Here is a 23,228-nt window from a genome sequence, read left to right as displayed (position 1 = left end):
TTGAACCTAAGTGTTAGGAAAGAGGAAAAGTAAAACTTGTTGCATTTTAGTATGCTTATGCTTATGCATAGTGGCTCAAATTGCTCACTGTTGACATGTATTTCAGGGATTTAAAAAGTACAGCTAGGAGATTTCTAGAGTTCTGCTTGACTTCAGCAAGTTCCTCCAAATCTTTCATTCGCTGCCTGAGAGGAAAAGCTTTTTTCAGCCTGTCTTAATGTTGTTGAATTCCCCTCTCTTTCTAGTACAGACTTCACAATAGGTCTTTGTGGCCCAATCAGATAAGCCACGCGTTAGCCAGAATTTAGCGGGAGGATATTTTTCTGCAGGGCTGTGCTAGGAGCTGTGCATGCTTAGTGTTTAGCTCCACTGTTTATATCTTTCCTTATTCTTTTTGTGGGTTTTATAATATTTTTTAAATTGTGTTGTTTTCAGATTTGACTACAACAGATTTAGATATTTGAATATGAACAGAAGGAACCAGGCATGTCTTTAGGACCTACTTCCTTCACATGCTTATTAATTCACATACCACCCAGTGCTTTGATAGTGTTAGTCATGTGTATAGTATATGAAAATCATTAGATATTGTCTCTGTGTAATACAAAAACATCATTAGTTAATGTTTTAATTTGCTGGGTTTTGGCATTTGGAAGCTGGGTGACTTTTTTGTTTCTTGACAGACCTATTTTCCCTTTTCAGTGTGAATGGAGCTGTGACGTACTAATGAACTGAAAGAAATTCATTAAGGTTACATGTTGAGGCTTATGCATAGTGGCTCAAATTGCTCACTGTTGACATGTATTTCAGGGATTTAAAAAGTACAGCTAGGAGATTTCTAGAGTTCTGCTTGACTTCAGCAAGTTCCTCCAAATCTTTCATTCGCTGCCTGAGAGGAAAAGCTTTTTTCAGCCTGTCTTAATGTTGTTGAATTCCCCTCTCTTTCTAGTACAGACTTCACAATAGGTCTTTGTGGTAAACATTCCCCCAATCAGATAAGCCACGCGTTAGCCAGAATTTAGCGGGAGGATATTTTTCTGCATTAATAACATGCCAGTGACTGGGACAGGCAACTCCATCCCTTTGGCATGCTGTGTTGGTCAAGATTACAAAAGCTACCAAACCTAAAACTACGAAGATGGTGTTGAATTCAGCACCTGCTGTATTCAAATACCAGACCCGGGGAGACCAAGGATTTTTGGCAGTCATGCCAGTGCTGCTATTTCAATCATTGGTATCCCCAAATGAGAAGCAGATGCCAGTTCCCTTTTTGAGGGTGCTGATAATGGCATATAATGAGTTGGTTGTTACCTAGCAACTAAAGAAGCAGCTACATTCCAGCAGACCCTTCAGTAGGAGTGAGACATAATCCCTTGACTATGGGGGCATTAGTGATTTCCCTGACAATGGAATTTCACTTTTGAATGAGTAAGGTTTTAACAGCTAGTCCACCCCCCCCTTAAGAATTTTCTTTTATGTGTGGACTAGGCTCCCCTTAATCCTGCATAAAAAGAAATTATTAACTTCCTTTCCAGGAAGAAAGAAACTCAGATCACAGGAAGCATCAATAGATTCCAAAGCACATGTGGTTTTTAGTTAATGATTAATAAATTATCCAACTTCATAGAATCATAAAGGATTAGGATTGGAAGGAAGGTCATCTAGTTCAACCCCCTGCTCAAAGCAGAACCAATCCCAACTAAATCATTCTAGCCAGGGCTATGTCAAGCTGTACCTCCTAAGGATGGAGATTCCACCACCTCCCTATGTAACCCATTCCAGTGCTTCACCACCCTGCTAGTGAAAAAGTTTTCCTAATATCCAACCTAGACCTCCCCCACTGCAACTTGAGACCGTTGATCCTAGTTTTGTCATCTACTACCACTGAGAACAATCTAACTCCATCCTCCCTGGAACCCCCTTTCAGGTAGTTAAAGGCTGCTATCAAATCCCCCCTCATTCTTCTATTCTGCAGACTAAACAAGCCCAGTTCCCTCAGCCTCTCTTCATAAGTCACGGCCCCAAAACTGGACACAATACTCCAAATATGGCCTCATCAGTGCTGAATAGAGGGGAATAATCACTTCTCTCGACCTGCTGGCAATACTCATACTAAAGTAGCCCAATATGGCATTAACCTTCTTGGCAATAAGGGCACACCCTTGACTCCTATGCAGCTTCTTGTCCGCTGCAACCCCCAGGGCCTTTTCCGCAGAACTGCTGCCTAGCCAGTCAGTCCCCAGTCTGTAGCTGTGCAGGGGATTCTTCCATCCTAAGTGCAGGACTCTGCACTTGTTCGAGTTGAACCTCATCAGATTATTTTTTGGCCCAATCTTCCAATTTTTGTCTAGTGTTATCTGCAAACTTGCTGAGGGTGCAATCCACTCCATCCTCCAGATCATTAATGAAGATGTTGAACAAAACCACACCTGGGGTCCTTCGCTTTTTACCGGCTGCCAACTAGACATCAAGCCTTTGATCACTACCTGTTGAGCCCGATGATCTAGCTAGCTTTCTGTCCATCTTATAGTCCATTAATCCAACCCGTACTTCTTCAACTTGCTGATAAGAATACTGTGGGAGACGGTATTTGAACTTGACACATGCTATTTTAATATGTTTAAGAGGTTATACATTTTCCTGCTCACATGATTACCAGTCCATTGTGAGGTTGGATTAAGTGCAGGGTTGATAGAGTTGTGGTCTGGGCACCGAGGCTTTAGAGGAATCCGGCATCCAATATTATTATTAAATAAAGTAGTGTTCCATCATACATTGGAAATTCTATTGTGATGTTTAGGGGCTCCTAAATCTCTCCCTTTAGGGCCTGAATTCTCTTAATTTGTCACTGATCAGTTTCAGCAATATAACTTGTTCAACAGGATTCATTTTTAGTCTGCAGTTTGATCCTTTGCTAAGGTGACCGTATTTCCCTATGCTGAATACAGGACACCTGGTAAATTACTTGTGTGTGTGTGGGGGGGGGGCAGGAGCCACTACAGTTGAGGCCATCCCTTTCACTTTGGTGCCATTGGCACCATTGTAAACGCTATACTGATCAGGAGGCAGAAAATATGGGAAAATTTGCAAATTTTAAAGAAAAAGTCAGGACACCTGTGAGAGGGTTCACATATGGGACTATCCCTTTAAAAATGGGATGTATAGTCACCTTATCCTTTACATGAGATTCTTCTAGTTGTTTATATTCACATTTAATTTCTGAGTTGTCATTCAATTTACAGCAGGTCCTCAAGAAATAGTTCATTCTCCCCCTTCAGCTACAGATAAACAATCCACATTACTCTCTTAAACTAGGTTTATAGTATAATATATTGAGTTTAAGGAGCTCCCAGACATTCAGACATGGAGATAAAATATTAAGTAAAGTTCCAGAGGTAATTAAGTCAGCCAGCTCTGAGACTGCTAATGCAGTTTATTGCATCAAATAGCAAAAGTTCATAGGTTTTCACATTAAAAATAGGTAATACTGTATAATGTTCTGTATCATCAATTGTAGAGTATAAAGGTTATTTATGCATTCCGCTGTATAGCTTTGCACTATTAACAAGGTCTTGTTCTTTTTTTTTTTATACAAATAAACCTGTTCTGTAGGACTTGCTCAGTGCTTTAGATATTCCAGTGAGGCATCAAAAGGTATAGGGTGCAAACTGACTATGTGTTGATGGACCTGTACATCAGTATCAATGGTACTTAACCATCTTGTGTCTTCCTCCCCCATTTTTTGAACCTCTAAGATTCATAGATATGCAATTCTTATTGTTGTAAAGTAGATGTTAGTTGGAGAAACCTAATAATATATAGTACTTACTATGTATAGCATCTTCCACTCAAACATTCCAAAATTCTTTGCAAACATCAAAGTCTGATAGGTAGGGAAACTAAAGTTAAACCCATTTTAAATAAGTGATGCACAGAGAGGTTCATGGGTCTCATACGTAGAATGTAACAGAACCAAGAATAGAACATTCCCCTGTGTCATAACTTGGCTCACTATCCATCAGTAATGTCTCGTGTATATTGCAAGTGGATCCAATTGCAGGGCCCCATCTGCTTCCAAGCCAATTAGGTCTGGGCAGATTCTAGTCACTATTTTGAACGCTGTCTCTGTAAAGCACACCTCCAGGTGCAGACCTCTTTTCTAAGTCCGTCCTTGTGACCTGGGACTCCACAGCTCAGCCCTTCCAGACCCTGAAACCATGTCTCCAACTTCCCAAGGTCCACCTGCAAAGTTGTTTAAACATTCTCCCTCATAGTCCTGCCTAGGCAATTTTCATTCAGAGCTTGTAGTTTAACTCATCCGGGGACAACATGACAACAATGCAAGGAATACAGGCTTTGCAAAGAAATTCCTTAATCACAGTCATTTTACTCTGAAAATGCACTGAAGAATTATAGCTCTTTGCAGAATAATAGACCCTCCTGTGACATCCCCATCCCTGCAGTCTGGTTCACCAACCACTTCTATGAGTCCAAGGTTTCTCAGTATTTCAGACTATGCAGAGTCCTTTCTGTTGCCTTTTTCTCTAGCCTTTCCTGCTTACATATGGTGATGGTCTTACAGTATGTCTGTACTACAGCTGGCTAACTTGAGCTACCACCTGTACTGCTGGAGCCATGCTGCTATTTTTAATATGCTATCTTAAGCAGAGCTACCATGTGTGTCTGCCTGCTCATCTTGGGAAGCAAGCTTCCAGATGCAATGTAGAGGTACCCTGAAATACAGTCTTTCTTTCCTTTTGCCATATGCCCAGGCTGAGAAGCTGCAGTTCTATCTGCCACAATGATGCTCCTGTGTAGAAAATCCTTTGTTCTTCTTAGAGTATTGTCTCTATGGGTGTTCCACATCAGGAGGTCAGGATGCGTGCTATGCACTCAGGATTAGAGATTATTTGTCAGCCCTATCTGCGGTCTATGCCTGTGCCTTAGATGCCCTCATATTCTGGTACAAGGGCATATAAGGAGAGATGGACTTGACACCACTCCAGTTCCTTCTCAACTGTATGCAGCTTGAGACAGAGCATTGTGGTGTCCTTTAGCTCTCTAGTGGCCGGCTACATCTCTCACTAACATTTCTGTATTTTCTTAGTATGTTTTTTTTCTTTCCTTTTGGCTTAGCACAATTTGTGCTTTTGAAAAGGAGGATTTTCCCCTTCCTTTTTTTTTTTTAAACTCAATTTGGCCCTTTGAACTGTTGCCTCAAGTGCAGGTTATGCCCAAGATCCTAGGTTTCAAACCCAGCCAAACCTGCCATAGGTCTTTTCCCTGCAGTGGTGGACATTGAAGCTACCTTTGCTTCTCGGAGAGTCTCAAATCCCCTCCAAATGTAAGATCAGTTCAGGGTTTAAGAGCAAATATAAGAAATTCAGAGAGGACAGGCTCAGACTTCCATTAATGGAGTGCTTGCTGAGATTTGTAGGAGCCGAGTCAGACCCCTGTCCATTGGATCCTCAGAGAGCTCTGATGATCATCTCTACTGCAACAATAAGTAAAGAAAAGAAGGCCCACTACCCAAGAATGAGAGACGAGAAAGGGAAGGGCACCCCCTTAATCTTGCTTCTCATTATGGATGCTGCTGAGGCTCCTATCTTCTCCAGTACTGAGACCACAGGACTGGCTAAGACGACCATGCCACATACTGAGAAACCATCTGGTACACTATCTAAAGTGACACCTAATTGGCACCAGATTCTGTGCTTCCAAGACATAAGGACTCTAGAGCTAGGCCGAAATTATTGTTGTTACAGCCTACAGGAACCACACGTGAAGGACTTACCAGTCGTACTTTGGTACTGTCTCTGGAACCATCGGATATTCTGACTCCTGATGTTTTCTACCCAGAGTCCCTGGTATCGTCCAGTCTTTTGACCCATATGGACCTTCAACTCCTGGAGGAGCCTGAGTCACTGTTACTGAGGGGTACCAAGAGATACTCCCACCACTCACCTGTCGGAGCCTACTTACCCTCTGCAACCAACTTCAATGATGTCTTGCCGTCTGGCACCATAATGGCCTCCAGTCCCTAATAAACTCTTAGAGGGTTCACAGACACATTTCTGGACAGTATCAACTTGATGCCATCCAGTACCTTCATATCAACAGCTTCCAGTACCTATGCAATTACAGAATCCCTTTTGGGTCCTACTACTGTCTCTTCTACCAGTACCAACATCATTTTCCCCCTCTAATTGACACAGTAGATGACTCCTCATCAGATTCAGATGTGTCTAAACAGAGTTCCCCTTTTCAACCTCTTTCACTGCACCCTGATGACAAAACAGCTAGCAGGGGATACACTTAACCCTGAGAAAGACAACATTGGGGTCTTGCCCCTTTCCCTTACCCCTCATCAAAGTGGGCTTATTGGTACCCTTGGGCCACTTATGGTGACCAGTTCTACAGAGTCCCATCTCATAACAGGGCAAATCAAGAGCAACAGCTGCCACCCCCAAGTTTTTCTACGCAGCAGGACCTTAGAGGGGAGCAAGAGCCACCTGAGGAAAAGAGCCTCCGAACAAATCTTCCTCCTCATCAGATGAGGCTGTCCCCTCACCTTCTTATGCAGCCAATTCAAGACCTTTCAGCACCTTATGAAGCACCTAGAAGAGACTCTACATATCCCGTTGAGATACAGGAGACTCAACACACTTTGTTGGACATTCTTCACACATCTCCAGATTTGCCTTGACCATCGATGATCCTTTGCTGACCCCTGTATATTCTGTGTGACAAACCCCAGCTACGATACCACCTTTATGTAAATTCCTCCAACCGGATTGGGATATTTCTTTTTCCATCCTACACCCAACTCTCTGGTTTTGGAGGCAGTCAACGAATGTGACAGATAACATTGGTTCCATTCTACACCATCTGATAAAGAACAAAAATGACTGGACCTTCTGGGACGAAAAAGCTACTCCTCTGCCATGCTGCTGTTCAGAGTAGCTAATTACCAAGCTCTGATGGCAAAATACAATTTTATGAACTATTCCAAATTTCCATTGAAACCTTGCCACAAGATCAGAGGGGACAGTTTCAAGCCCTCATAAGAGAAGGCCAGACAATCCTCAAGATATTTCATCCGGTCTCACTAGATGCTGCCAACACAGCTGCTCATTTCATGGCTATGGCAGTAGTCATGTCTAGAGGTTCTTGGCTGAAGACATCCAGTCTGCCTCACAAGGTATTAAAAAAACCATTGACGACCTTCCCTTTTAGGGACCTACGTTATTCAGCAATGTCACAGACAGGACTTTTCATTCTTGTGAGGACTCTTGGGTTACACTACAATCTCTGGGCATCTATACATGTATGGCAAAGAGAAAATACAATAGGTCTGTGTGACAGGGTGCTGGGAGCAACCAGCCTGATTCAACCCCCCTGCCACAGGTGCCCTAATTGTAGGGAATGGAAAAGGCTGAGTAAACCCTGCACCGGATGGGTTAATGAAGAGCAGCTGTGGGGCTGGTTAGCCCAGGCACTATGAAAGGCTCCCAGGAAGGAAGTGCGGGTGGGGCCGAAGAGCTGTGAGGCCCCTGGGGCCGTTAGGCCGGACTTTATATTAGTAGATGGTGGTGGGATATAAGTTGGTAAATAAAGAGCACTGGTGGGAGCATGAAGTCGATGTTTGCGAGTGGTTTGTGGGCACAGAGGACCTGAGCATCAGAGGAACCTGTGCAAACCTGCCGCACGTGGGGGCTTGTCCAGGACCAAGGGCGAGCGACCAAGGTTGGCGGCCAAGGTATGGAGGAGACCCTACAATGGATCGTAAAGCAACAGGAGGAGATGCAGCAGGCAATGCAGAGCTTCCAGCAAGCCTATCAGGTGGAGAGACAGGCCCTGCTCGCCTGGCAGGCAGAACAGCAGAAAAGCCTGCAGGACTTCATCAGGGAGCAGGCCAGCACGTAGCAGCAGATCCTGTAGCATATGGTGAACCCTGCATTGGGGAGGGCAGTCGATTGCTGGGTCCTAGGACTGTGCAAAATGAGCCCTGCGGATGACCCAGGTGCCTTCCTTGACATGTTCGAGTGCATGGCAATGGGTGCTGGCTGGGATAAGGCAACCTGGGTGCTACGGCTAGCACCATACCTGGCGGCCTATATGGTCCTAAGCAAGGAGTAGGCCAGGGTCTATGAGGCAATAAGGGCATCTGTCCTCGACAGGGTGGGCTTGTCAGTGGAGAAATACCAGCAGAAGTTCTGGGTGGCCTGGTGGACAGGGAGTGTGTGGCCCCAGGCATTTGCCCAGATACTAATGGACTGGGGCAACCGCTGGCTGAGGCCTGATACCAACACCGTGGGACAAATAATGAACATGCTAGTCCTAGAACAATTTATACATAATCTGCCAGAGACCCTTCGGATTTGGATCCGGAGGCATCAGCCAAACTCTGTAGATGCGGCAGTGAAGTTAACAGCTGAATAGTATTGCCCAGTCCACTACCTGATAACAAGAATGGCCGAGCACCCCAGAAAGAAGACCAGGTTCTCTAAGAAAGGACTGTCTTCTATTGTGACCTTCTAAGTCAGCAACATCCTTAAAATGACTATTTTGAGCCACTGGTCAAGAGTCACTAACTCTCTCCTGCTCCAGATTTTACACTGCACATAACTCCCTCCACCCCCATTTCCAACGTTCTTGGGAGCTCATCATCTTGGACAGCTGGATCCCGCAAATGATATCTACAAGTCATTCCATCCATTTCGGCTTCCTTCCGCCCCTCTTTTCCCCCCACTCCCTCCCTCTTCAGGAATCTCTTTCACAATAGTCTCTTGAGCCAAGAGGTACAATCCCTCCTAACAGGGGCGATCAAACCTGTCCCACTGGACTTTATCAGGAAAGGATTTTATCTCAGCTGTTTCCTGGTCCCAAAGAATAATGGGAGATGGAGCCTTATCTGGATGATTGGCTCCTGAAAAGTCAGTCATTCCTCGAAGCACAGGCAGGAGTTGAGAGCCAGTCAAAGTTGATGACCCTAGATTGCTCCATGATAGTTTCACAGTGATATTCCTTCAATGAGGTGTCAAGCACCTTTCCTGGAAAGCGTAGCTGGCTGAAATACATCAAAATCAAGGATAAGATTATTTCACGGAGGTCACGGATTCCATGACTTCCAGAGACTTCCGTGACATTTTCTGCTTTGGCCCTGGGGCGGCAGGGCCAGAGCTGTCAGCTCTAAGCCGCCAGCCCCAAGTTCCGAGCCTCCACGGGTCTTCTGTGCAGATCTCCTGTGTGCCTCCATTCCCCACCAGTAAAATGTGAGGATAAATACATTAGAAAGACTATGAAATATGTTAAGATCTACAGATGAAAAGTGCTATATAAGAAAGAGGTATTGTAATTATAATACCAGACTGAGGTTAGAATCCAAAGTGGAGTTTATGATTTGGTGAAGCAATATTCCATTCTGTCACACCCTACTCAAACCAATAATAAAAGCGCAAGGGAGAGAGTGAAGGAGGGAACAAAAGCAATTATAATGAGGGAGCTAAATAAGTAAAATTATTCTTCTCAGCTGGAGATAGGGAGAATTACGAACAGTATTTGAAACGTGATGTTTGTAGAACTTGCCAGCTCTTTTGAGAAACAGTATTCTTTGTTTCACATGAACCATGAGATTAAATTAGAAATGGGTAGTCATATGCCACTCAAATACCCTTCATGTTAAATCTGTTTAGAATCATAATTGATATGGCTGAAAATGATTTCTCAGATCATTTAGTCCAGTGCCTCTATGTGAATGAGAGCAAGACTTTGCTATACACTACTCCCTCAAGTGCTGCATCTAGCTTCTATTTAATGCCTTTGGCAGTGGTGCTTCGGTGTCTTCCCTACATATTAAAACAGTAATGTAGACGGGACAATTTATTTTTTTACACATGATAGGCAGCTGGTAGGGTTTAGGATTTATCTTGACGAGTTAATGTGTTAAAAAGATACCCTTTTCCCCACCATTGTAGACACAGCCTTGAAGATGTGAGATCTTCATTCAGCTCATTGAGCACCATGCACAGTTTCAGAAGTGTGATCAGGCATATGGCTTTGTGCTCTATATCCCCCTTAAAGTTTTTTCCCAGCTATGGTAGAGGGAGTTCTCAGCTAGCATTTAGAGGGTGGAATGTAGTATACTCAGTGCTTTCCTCAACATAATTTCCTAATGCTCAATTATCATATATGGCAATTATAGAGGGTGGAGTCAGACTATGTCATTGCAAGTTGGGGGAACATGAGCCACTGTATAATTTTCCTTTGGATTCCCTAAGGAGTCGGTTGGGTTCCAGAACCTGGGGGGCTTGTAGAGCATGGAGTAGCAGCCATAAAAGCAACAATTCAATGAATAGATCTGCAAAAGTGTATGTGCCATGAGCATTTGGGAATATGTGAACTTTGTGGTGATATTTTAGGTTTGACTGTGGGTGGGCCCTGTGTGCCAAAGTCTTTTTTTATTGGAAGTTCATTATATTTGTGTGTAAATTACTGTATACTGTAGTTGCCATTAACTGGTGAATATGGACATACGTTCAGATGTGCCTTTTATCCTCAAGTAAAAGAGATTGCCTTTTTGGGTCAAGGACTGTGTTTTTGTGGTTTATTTTAAGTATATATTGTTACTGTATTTGAAAAAAATATTTAAGAAAAAATAGATAAAAGTGTTGGAAACAAATGTATTTATACCACCATATGGGGTAAAATATGGGCCTGTGCAACATTCCCATTTACAAATAGTTATATGTCTATTATAGTGTTACCCCTTTTTGACTCAAGCCAATTTTGGTGATCTAGTGGGTTGTTTCCATTAGGAGGAGAAATGGATGATGGAATCAGGTATTCTTCGATGCAATCCTTTATATTTACAAAGACTGTACAAAGTGTTATTTAGTTGAGCAGAGTAGCAATCCAACAATTTGAGCTAGTTCCTATGCTCCAATTCCAAGCCTCTTTCAGACAGCACTTAACCCAAAAGCTTTCTATCAGTTTTTTTTCTCAGAGTCATGCTACCAGGGTTTCTGTAGGTGTGTCTGGGGCTTTTTTTCTCCCTCTGTATGTCCCCTTGTGTGTTCTGCTTTAGTCTCCAGGACAACCCCTTAGGTCACATGGTTCAGCTTCTGCTCAAGGCTGGCCATGTGCCTGAATTTTGGGTGATGGCTCCTATTGTTTCAGCTGCCTGGTTCCATAAAGGAGCTTAATTTCTTGAACTTACCTTGAATGAAGGCAGTTTTGTCCAGCCTCCAGCATAACAATATATATGAACTCATAAAACAGTACATTACCATAACATGATGTTTAGATAATCGAAATAATCTGTGTGATGATTAGGCAGCTGGAGTGCTGCTACCACTGCCAGTCATGCTGTTGAATACTGTGACATTGTTTCCTTGTGCATTCCTTTTTGTCTATAAAGGGGAAGTGATTATTCCCCTCTATTCAGCACTGGTTGAGGCCTCATTTGGAATAGTTTTGGGGGCCCCCCCACTACAGAAAGGATGTGGACAAATTGGAAAAAGTCCAGTGGAGGGCAACAAAAATGATTAGGGGGCTGGAGCACGTGACTTATGAGGAGAGGCTGAGGGAACGAGGCTTGTTAGTCTGCAGAAGAGAAGAATGAGGGGGGATTTGATAGCAACCTTTAACTACCTGAAAGGGGATTCCAGGGAGGATGGAGCTAGGCTATTCTCATTGGTGGTAGATGACAGAATTAGGAGCAATGGTCTCAAGTTGCAGTGGGAGAGGGCTAGGTTGGATATTAGGAAAAAGTTTTTCACTAGGCGGGTGATGAAGCACTGGTTACCTAGAGAGGTGTTGGGGTTTCCTTCCTTAGAGGTTTTTAAGGTGTGGCTTGACAGAGCCCTGGCTGGGATGATTTAGTTGGGGTTGGTCCTGCTTTGAGCAGAGTGTTGGTTTAGATGACCTCCTGAAGTCCCGTCCAACCCTAATGTTCTACGATTCTAAGATTATATATCTATCTGTTGTCTCTTGTTTCTTAATTAGATTGTAAAACTTTGGGGGTAAGGACTATCTTTTTGTTGTTGTTTGTACAGTGCCTGGCATAATGGGATCCTGAACCATGAGTAGGGCTCCTAGGTGCTATATTAAGGTGACGGGGAAAGTAGAAATAATTTCATTTTATAGAACAGTGACACCCTCAGTGGAAGTCCCAGGACTCCTGGGGTTCACCATGGGTTATGCAAGGGTCCATCCCTTTTGCTATATGGAGGACTCCATTGTGTTCCCAAAATGTTGTTCTTTGCATAGCGTGATCTCTCATGCACAGTGTGTGAGACGTTATGCTGGCAGGGACATTCCCATGCTGGTGGGGGCATTCTGGTAAGACCGGAAATGAAAAGGGTCCGGGACATTTAGTCAGATGCCAAAGGCATCCTTGGCAGAAAAAAATTTAGGAACAAGTATCACTGAACAAATCGTAACAAAGTGCTTGACAAAAATATTGAGGACTAACCATATGTTAACATAACTATAAAATGTAATAGCTGATATAGCAGTGGTTTCTTACTGTAGGGGAACATATAAATCACAGTGAATTCCAATACAGTAAGCAACAGAACTTTGCACATCAAATTACTATTCATGTTGACATTCTGCTGTTTATAACAGTATTTCAAGTCTGTTTTTACATAAAACCAGTCATTGTTTTGTTGAGACATGATCAAAATATTGCAGTTACAGTGCATTCCATTAACATTACAGTAGTTGTGCAATATTTTTGATTAGTCATCATAACTTACCATAGTAATCATAGATTCTAGTTACTCTAAGCATCCCATGCTTTCCTTGTTGTCATAGCATCAAGTAAATGCTAAGTTCTTCCTTATCTTTTTCACGTACAAATAACATATATTATAGGATATAGGCTCTTCAAAATTCTTCCATGGCATCACGCTTGTACAACATTAAAGTTACTAGTAGCCATGTTACCAAAACTTTTCATTGCATTATTATGAAAAGAGGAGAGGGGCCAAATCAAATCTCTGTGCCTTTGAAGAAGTTTAAATCCAGATCTGAGCTTTTTTTGTTTGGGTTCCTCTCTAATATTAAGTGTGAGATGCAAAGAGTTGTGTTAAGCTTGCTTAGGTGTATGTGTGTTTTTATTTTTAAAAAAAAGTAGTAAAAAAGGTAATCTGTGCCAGACAGATGTTTAGTGGGTTGCTAGATTTGAGACGCACAAAAAGTGCAAAGTTTTAAATTGGTTGTATGGATGTGCAAAATCTAGCAGAGAGACTGCCTGACTTGCTAGGTTCCCTCTAATGCTAAGATAAAGATAAGAGCATGGGAAAATATCAGTTTTATTATATTAAGTGTACTTGATGGTAAGAAGGACATTAAAAAGTGTGAGTTGCTGTCCCAAAGCACTGCCAAACTGCAATTTAGCATGCTCTGAAGACCATAGTAAATTTTGTGTAGTAAGGTCCCAGAGCATGCAGTGCAACTTACTTATATAATCTAATGATTCTTCCTACTACTACTACTATTTCTTAATGGTCTATTACACCAATTAAAAAATACAGTCCCTGCCCTGAAGATTTTATAATCTAAATTGGGACAAACATAGAATATTAAGGTGACTGGGAAAGGAGAAATGAAGGTTAAAATGAATCACCCTTGGAGAACAAATCTTACAAATCTATAATATTTTAAAAGAGGTTCAAGTAGGGCATAAAGGAGTAAGTAAACCTGGAGGAAAATACCAAGGGCAGCAAACTCAAGCCATATCTACAGTATGGGTCCTACAGCGGCACAGCTGCAGTGCTGCAGGTATGCTGCTGTAGCGCTATAATGTAGATGCTTCCTACATTGATGGAAGGGTGTCACTCTGTCTGGAGGGGCTCACAACTGTGAGTGCCAACTTCAGGACAGACTGTCAAAAAGCAGGCCAGAAACCCCAAACTGGTTGTATGTTTTATAATTAGATTTCACCAATCCAGTAACAAGTGAGAACTTCTAAAGCACTATGAGGGTATGTCTACATGGCAAAGAAAAACTTGTAACTGGCCTTTGCCAGCCGACTCGGGCTTGCACAGGCTCGGGCTTGAGCTCTAGGGCTGTTTCATTGCTGTGTAGAGTTCCAGGCTCGGTCTGGAGTCCAAGTTCTGGGACATTCCCACTTTGCAGCATCCTAGAGTCCAGGCTTCAGCCTGAGCCCAGAAGTCTGCACAGCAAGTGAAACAGCCCCGCAGCCTGAGCCCCACGAACCCAAGTTAGCTGGCACAGGCCAGCCACGGGTGTCTAGTTGCTGTGTAACACTCTTACAGTGGAGTCACAGACAGTCCCCTGGGGCATTCCTATCTCTCTTGCCACCCAGGCAAGCTGGACTATGTAATAGATGGTCACTTTACCCCAAAAATCACACCAATATTCAGGTTATGCCCAGTCGCAAAGGACCAGACACGTACCCCAGGTCAATTGTACTCAGAAAGAAAGAAAAGGACAGATGCTCCCTTTTCCTCCTTTTCCCATCTTTTATGGATCCAGGAAGTCAGAATACTCCTACCTTCAGCTGAAAATCAGTGTATCCCCTGGCACAAGTGTTCTTGTAGGTTCTTATTTGGGTGCATATGGATGAATAGACATATGCTTGATTTTTTTTCTTTCTCTCTTTTTTATGGAGGCTGTAACACCTGTTTGCTCTTCTTTCGTTCCATACTTAATGAGAGTAGTAGGATCTACACAGATTCCTGTTGCTTTACTGGGTAGCAGCAGCAACCAGTGTGTAAGGGATTATAGTGTGTGAAGGGAATGAGCAATCATAAAAAAAATTGGAAAGCCAAGAGAGAAAAACCCATGTGCCAACATACCACTGAACTAGAAAGATTTGCTGTAAATTTATTTTAGGTATTTTTGAGGTTAAAAAAAAACTACATTGAAAACATATTTACAGAAAACATTTCCTGGCCTGCTTCCTCAAGTTCCATACTTGTGCTTTTGCTGTTAGTGCTGTTGTGGGAACAGGCTGCAAAAGTGTTTCTTTTCTCTTCTTCCAGCAGAGTCTCATCTCCGTCACAAAATGAAACAGGTGTGAATGTGTCCAGCCTCATTTGCATAAAATAAAACACATGTAAAATGTATTAGTATTCTTCTGAGTTTACTGGTAGCCAGACTGATTTGTCAAAGAATTCTGGGTTTTATGATAAAAGCATGAAATTTGGCAGCGTCCTAGGGTATGACCTAATAAAGATTTTTAGTTATGGGGCCATTGCCAACTCATGCCAGGTTGGCTGTGCCAGCCGTTTTAAATTCTGAATGCATTTTTTCTGTTGATGTTTTTCTGCTACCGACTGGTTATGGTATTAAACCATCCCAGTGGGTTTTTATTTTTGGACATTTATATTTCTATTGTCTTAGGTGTCTTAAAAATTAAAGCAAGGAATTGTGAAAGCTTGAGATTATACAAAAATATTAGGAATTAATATACTCTGTAGCATGTCACCAGGGAGTATTTACTAAAATATTAAACTTGTAAACTACTGTGTTTTTATATAATTATGTTCATTAATGGAAAGTTACATTTCTGTTTGCTAATAGTGATATTTTAGACTGATCTATGCATAATAGGATATTGCTGTCTCTCAAAAAGATTGAAAAGACAGTTTATATAAATGTGCGGCCTAAAACAAATTAACAAGCAAGTCTTTCACAGTCTTCAATATACTTAAACATCACATTCCCCACTACAGTGGCACAGGATAGTGCAACCCAGTGCTGCCTTGACACACTTGCACCTTGCCTGGCACTCCATTTTGCAGCCATATCTTAGGAGTTCTCGACAATAATCACTTGCTTTTGGGAGGGTTGTCCATTATCAACTCCATCCATCAGTGCCCTGAACCCATTCTCATTCTTTGGGTGAGAGGAGCTCAGGGGCGGGTATCAAGGCCTGACCCCAGGAGAGTCCTGTTTGATATGCAGTTTGCCTATTGTATTGAACCAGAGCATCTTTGGTTGGTGGGAGGGATTCCATAGGTCTGTGTGAAGAGCTGCTTGAAGGTCTCATCACCACTTTTTGTGCCACTTGTCCTGTCATACAGAAGCACAACAAAGCATTCCAATAGGGATATAGTTCCATCATCTATAGATTGTAATGCCACAGACAAATCCATGAAAGCAGGGATTGCTTCTTCCAATGCTTTCCATATCTTCCATGTGGACATCTTTTCTCTTCCAGCAAAGGCAGACACTGTGTCACAACCAGTATGAGTATGTGACACTGATAAAGCCTTTGACTTGTTTGAGCCAAGTGAAGAAGCTGTGTCATGAGCAGTTATCTTAAACGTTATCTGGTCCTAAATCCAATCCACAGTTCAGAGATCTGAATCTTTTACACATAGGTAACAGCAAGGATTGCCACATCTATGTCAATTGTGCGTATGAGAGTTTTAGTACATCCTTTATTGAATGCATCGGCAGCATCCAGTATCATTCTGGTATCTGTTTCCTTGTGGTTGCATGTGGAAAGGCTGATCTTACCATATGTAGGGCTGCAGTGTGCAGCTGTGATGATTAGCGTTTTGCCTTCTACTACCAGCTTCACAAGGAAGTAGAAGAGTTCATTCATTGATGTGCAGAAACTCTTGCCAGTTGAGTGGTAGAGGGATGTAAGGTTTGGCATGCCTCTTGACTTCGTTTCCTCTCCTGCTTCTGGTCTGGGCCTTGAGACTGTTGGCAATGTAAATATCCCACACTATATCCATCCTTCTACAACAGTGCAATTATCTCCTGAGGCATGGAATGAAAAATTTTCATAGCAGAGTTATCAGATGTGTTTCTAGCAACAGGTTTCAACGTGTTCACAAGAGATACCCCATCAAAAATTATGGCATTGACTGCTTGAGCCATATCTTGTGGTTGAACACAGCACTCCAGAATATCCATCAGGTCAGATTTCTTGCCAAGGCATAGTTTTCCCATCTGAGACAACAAAGTGGGGGCATGCCTGAGTCTCAGGCTGAAAGAAATCATCCAGATTACCATCGCATGTTTGGCAAGCTATGTACAGCTTTAAGAAGAAGGAGCAGTCATTTTTTTGAGGCAGAGGAGAGCTGCAATTTGGTCTTGGAGATGTCCTTTGCAGGAGGTTTGCTGAACGAGGGGCCTTTAGTTGGCTTGATATACTCTCTCTATGACTTGGTTTTGTCTTGGAATTTCTCTGTTACAAATGTGTTGTACTTCTGCTGCCCAGTGTTCTCAACCATGAAGTATCGAACAAGCATAGACTGGTAAAGGAGTTTCTCAAGCTTTGTTGTGGTACAAACTTTCTGTTCTTTCATGGCAATGGATGTTGCTGTTGTGCTGCAACAGTTGTGCCAAAATAAGGGTAGATGGATGAAAGGAAACTTGTCCTGGCTGAGTTGTTAATTATTGGCCCATCCAATATCATGGGCATCAGTGCCACTATCAACTCAGGCACAGATTTTGCCTGGCATCGTGGGTCAAATGAACCAGTCAATTGTGTTTTCATTTTAAACATGTCCCTTCAAATAATTTTTGCTGTTTGGGACAGGTGAGGTGCTTCTTCATCACAGTCTTCCTCATGTGCTTTTTGGAGGGCACGTCCAATATCCTGGTTGAAGGCAAGGAGCACATCATGTCCTCCTTTTGTGTGCTTGGAGATCTGGAGTGTGTGAAAGGATACTTTATTTTAGTTCAGTGCAGTGAATGCACCTAACCAGTGTCACCCCAGCTATTATAATCTAGCCATAAAGAGCCTCATGAGGTCTACTAGTTGAAAGACTGGACTCATTTTCAGTCTTGCATCGTCAGCATATGCTATCAGTTCAGTGAAGGCAATCCCTTGTGACATCTTTTTGTTGCTTTGCTCAGTTTTCTTCTCTGTGACTTTTTTGTAGCGAGACACCAAACATCTTGCATGATACTTTGCCTCTCATGTCACAGAAGGTGTATCTACGCATCAAAGAAAAACCCATGGCTGGTCTGTGCCAGCTGACTCAGACTCTTTGGGCTCAGGCTGCAGGGCTGTTTCACTGCTGTGTAGACTATTGGGCTGGAGCCCTAGCTGTGGGACCGTCCCACCTTGCAGGGTCCTAGAGCCCGGGCTCCAGCCCTAGCCTGGAAGCCTACACAGCAGTGAAACAGCGCAGCAGCCCAAGCCCTGCGAGCCTGAGTCAGCTGATTGAAATAGGACAGCTGCAGGTTTTTATTTGCTGTGTAGACATACCATATGTCCCCTGCATCTAGTTTTGCAAGCAAGCACTATTCGTGGAGCTGAAGTGCATGCTTGCAGACTCAACTATCAGTCCTGAGGGTAGAAGCTTCATGGATGCCTTCTAATTCTATGTTCATTTCACAAATAAAGCATTCTTCTTTCTCTGAATGTCCTTTGTGTTGGTCACTTAAACATGTATATTTCCTCTACAGGTTGTTAGGATGATCCACATCTTTCTCAATTCTTTTTTTTTCCTCCAGCCCTTTTAAGTTTTGTCCTGCTAAACTTGATGTAGCAGGATTTGTGCTAACTTCTATTGTTCTTGTTCAAAGTTTTTTTCAGTACCATTACTCTAATCTAATCTACATATTCCTATCGATCTGGAAAGTGCATTCAGCTTTTCTATTAGAGTTCGGTAGCCAGATCCAATGTGCTGTCTTTGTGATTAGGCTGGACTAATCAGCTGGAAGCCTGTGTCTTCCTGACAAAGCATGCACTTGACCCAATCAGTAGAGGAATAGGATGTCTCTGATGGACCTGGCTCTCGAACAAGCTTGTATCTTTTTGACATACTTGAAGTACTATTAATAGCCAGTAGTAATCTAATACCTTTTGCCACTGTATACAGTTATTACACAGTCAGCAAGCAGCTTTCACACAACCAAATCAGCATCTGCAAGAAAAAAGAGAAATGTGATTAAATTCTGCCAAGACTGCACTGAAATTCAGAATTAGTACAGAATGTGTCCTTATATGTCCAAATGTGAAACAACATCATTTGCCAATTATGACAATGTTGTTTAAAATGGCTGCCACAGTGAACATGGCATAAATTGATGATGGCCCCATACCTGAAAATCTTTATTAGGTTATTGTCCAACACTGGCAAATTTCATGCGTTTATTATAAAACACACAATTCTATCTTTTCCCCCTCCAAATCTGGCTATGGCTGACGGAGAAGAAATTGTAGACAGCTATGTTATCCAAAATGGCCACCTTATGGCTACAACTGATCTTTCTGAGTTTGAATGGTAAGTAACCAAAGGAGAGCATGCTTGAGTAGAACATAGAAAGGTCCCAATTCAGCAAAGCATTTAAGCATGCATTTAAGTCTATTCTCTGTCTGCAACGGTCTGAAGCTTGTGGCTGAATCCAGCTAAAGTAGAAGCTAAACATGTGCTTAAGTGCTTTGCTGAAGAGTGATAGATTTAAGCATGTGCTTAAATATTTGCTAACCAGGCATGCCTATTTTGCTAATAGAGCAATCATGAGCACACCAAATGTTTGCTAAATAGGACTACTGTGAGCACATCAAACCTGTCCTCTGCTCTCCGACCTCCTATGGAATATTGAGTCAAATTTAAGGTCTCAGTCCTTTTTTAGTAAGCCCTCAGTGGCCTATGCCCAGGGACATCCTCCTTAGCAACATTAGAAATTTAGTCTACATCTCTTGAACAAAACCTGACAAAATTCTAATTCCAGCTGGAAGGCGGAATAGGAAAAGGCATCAATACAGCTGTGTGCTTAATGAAAGAAATAAAAAGTCATGGACCATAGCATATAACCCTTCAGACCCATCTACAATGCTGGGTACGTAATTATCAAAAAAATACAAGGTATAAACAGATATCCTGAAGGACATGGGACAGAGAATACTATCGTTACTATCAGAGATGAAACAAAAACAAGAAGATTAATTTTACCATGCTTTTTAGAAGTTCAGTGTGCACAGACTACAGATACAGCTCTCATGAGCTATTTCCTATGGGTGCTATCCATCTGAATATAGTGAGAGCTTTTATGCGTGATTGCCAAATTGCATGAACATTGGCAAGCCCAGTGTGACAACATGGACTGAGTTTCTTGAGCCCTGAGACTGTATTTGAAGTTTACAAAAATGAGGATTGACATTGTGGAAAATAACAAAAAAGGAAGCAAATAAATCCAAGTCCACCAAAAGCAAATTTTTCAAAGTGAAACCAATTTAATAAATAAATAAATATCCCAAATCTTTAAAAGAGTTTTGCGGTTGCTTCTGAATACAGAAATGGAGATCAATCTAGCAAATTTCTTAGCGTTGGCTTTTTCAACTGCTGCATAAAGTTCTCTCTCTACTCTTGATCAGAATGACAATGAAAAATACCCCAAATATCTGATATACTGATCAAGAATGCAGGAGTCAGATATACAACAGGAATTTTCTTTAAATCTTTGAACAATGTAAAGGAAATACTGTAGTAAACAGTCAAAGTCTAACGTGGGAAACGGATACAACATACATCTGTTATTTCCTGATTGGCTTAATTTTTAAAAATAAGCTAGTCACAAAACATCTTATTTATAAAACTAGTTTGCTTCTGAAATGAATAAACTGTTCACTGAGGAGCTGAAACACAGAAATAGATAGGTCCTTAAACCAATCAAAAGGCAACATTCAGTAAGAGTACCATGAGCATGTATCTGTGGGGCTCTGTTGCACCAACATCCCCTGGCAAAAATTATTTTCTCTTATACCAAATGATTGACTTAACTTTTTGCAATTACTTTATATCTATTGGAGATTAATGTCTCTGGCTTTGAAAATAAATATCTTCTCTTTGCTGTGCTATTTATCTAGCAGCAGGAGACCTTTCTCCTGTGACAATGTTCTCCTCCATCAACATCGTTTAGAGTGAAAATTTATTATGTGAGCAGAGCAGTGCCTTTGGAATTAATCTATTTTATTAAACTAAATGGGAACCCATTTTGAAATGATCTTTTTTCTGTTTAGATGTACATAGATTTTCTCTGTAAAAAGATATAAGAAATAATAAAGCAAAAATATCAGGAGATTAAAGACCAAAAAATAAAATATGGAGATGGTTCCTCATTTTAGCAAGGGACCTTCAGCACTCTAACTGTAAGTTGAAAAAGCTAATATAATTTCTTATTTATGGGACCAAATTAGCTGTGGGTATGTTTCCCCCTCAAAAACCTTGTATTTTCAATCAAAAAATCTGTTCTGTACTGTAGCCATTTATGAAAGCAATTACCTTATTTGCACATGTAAGTAATCATTAGTGAATGCAAATACATAGTTCTACAGGCACAACCGGGAACTGAGCAGTTTTGCACGTAACCTTTCACAGACTGTGTCCCCCATAATAAAATGAAAGCTCATAATACCCGGGATAATGTGGACATTCAATACATAGTGTTTTGCTTGAGGTGAAGAAATTTTGTATGTAAATTTATAGGTGACTTTTAAGTGTTACTTTTTCTTGACTTCTTGGTCTGTGCCTTTCCATTGCCCAGCCTTTCCCTATTCTGTGCCAGGAAAATTTCTGTGCAATTGTTCCTCTATGACGACCTGATTTAAAGCCTATTAAAGTTAATGAATGGAAGGAATCCTATTGATATCAGAGGGCTGTGGATCAGGCCCTGACTGAGCTTTCGTCCTCAACAAATCAATAACCCAACCATTAATTCTCTTTCTTTAATAGCATCTTCTGGATTTGGAATTGGTCTGTAATTTTGTAGGGCAGCTGAGACGTATATTCTCTGGGTGGTATTGATTGCTGTGCTCCAGGACAATTAAAAAACACCTAACCATGCTGGTTTGGTTACTGTTTATTCTATGACTGTTTAGGATTAGGTGGTGAAATTTAAACACGGAAAACTATGGGGTGGGGTTTAATCCATATTTTTAAATATACATTTTTTTAAAAAGGAAACAAAGAACACAGCTATCCTATTTGCTGTCGATAATCAGAGTGTTTTACACCAAGGCAACTGACTCTCAAGGAATTGATAACTTGCCTCTCACTGTAAACTGTCAGGTGTACATTCACTCTTTTTGGCCACAATTTAGCAATCCATGTTACCTAGAGTTCTTTCAACCGAAAGCTCTTGGTAACTTTAATCTGTGCAAAGTGGTGTCAGGAAATAAATCATTGGAGACATGCCGTCTGACTGATAGGTGGCTGGCACAAACAGTACAACACGAGTGTTCTCACTTAAAGCTATACTTTACTTAGTTTCAAGCACTTATACACATCCACAACAGATTAGTAAAACACCCCAAAACTTCAGTAATGACTGAAGTTTCGTATGACTCTCAAGTGGTACAGTGGCAGCCATCTGATTGGCCTGTCTTTCAGCAGCCGTTGGGGACCCCAAACTGTGTCCATGAAATGATCCCACTAGTCCAAACATCTCCCCCCTTATTTAGCCTTGTTAGTAGACAATAACATATCAATAAAAATACTTGTTAGGCAAGCAGTTTCAAAAAGCTAAGCACAAGTTTTCCTCAGATTATTAATTAGCCACACGTGTTCCTGCAGAGTCTACATGCCTTGAGGCCCTGATAGACACATCCCAGATATAGTTAATATATATACATATATAATAATATAGATAAGCTTCTTGTTTTTCTCCTAAAGCATGGACCCCAGCACATTCAACAGAGACTTTTAGGAGAGGAGCCAGGGTCAGGTAAAGGTTGAGCAAGAGGGTCCCTTACATTCTGGCTTAGCCCTGGTCTACACTTACCTGGAGATTCAGCAGCAGTCGGCGGGAGTTACACAAACTACGCAGAGTAGTTTGCATAAATCCTGTCGACTGCTGTGCTTCCCTTCTGTGCGCCGTCTTCACTGCACTGCACTGACGGGAACTTGAGGGGGTGGTTTTACTCAGTCGACTTCCTGATCGATTGAGTGGGTTTACAATGGGTCTACACTGACTGCTCAATCGATCCAGAAAGATTGATCTGGGGGCAGTGACTTTGCCGCCGTCAATATAGACATACCCTTAGTCATGTGAAGGCTGTTGCAGAAGCCTGCTAAGACCTACTGATTTTGGTTGCAGTTAACAACAAGTATGATAATCAATATTATACTGTTGGTAGTGGTCCAGGTCTTTTACTGGTCCCTCAAAATCTCTTTGTACATCTATTCCTACTCGATTCTATTCTGTACTGATTCTTATACTGCCCTTACCACATCTATAATTTGTGGATTATTCACTCTGTCATCATCTGTCTATGGGGAAAATTA

The 23,228-nt window shown here is 41.8% G+C and overlaps 1 protein-coding gene across 3 annotated transcripts in view; it reads left to right on the top strand.

The window, feature by feature from the left end:
* Positions 1-23,228, top strand: part of NUBPL (NUBP iron-sulfur cluster assembly factor, mitochondrial) — a 143,559-nt gene that overhangs the window by 47,128 nt on the left and 73,203 nt on the right. The window lies entirely within an intron of this gene.

This window comes from Emydura macquarii, unplaced genomic scaffold (assembly GCF_026122565.2).
Source record: "Emydura macquarii macquarii isolate MOO-44397 ecotype Brisbane River unplaced genomic scaffold, CSIRO-AGI_Emac_v2 contig_374, whole genome shotgun sequence".
Lineage (NCBI taxonomy): Eukaryota > Metazoa > Chordata > Testudines > Chelidae > Emydura > Emydura macquarii.
The sequence above is the reverse complement of the archived record's forward strand: the minus strand, read 5'-3'. Positions and strand labels throughout refer to the sequence as shown.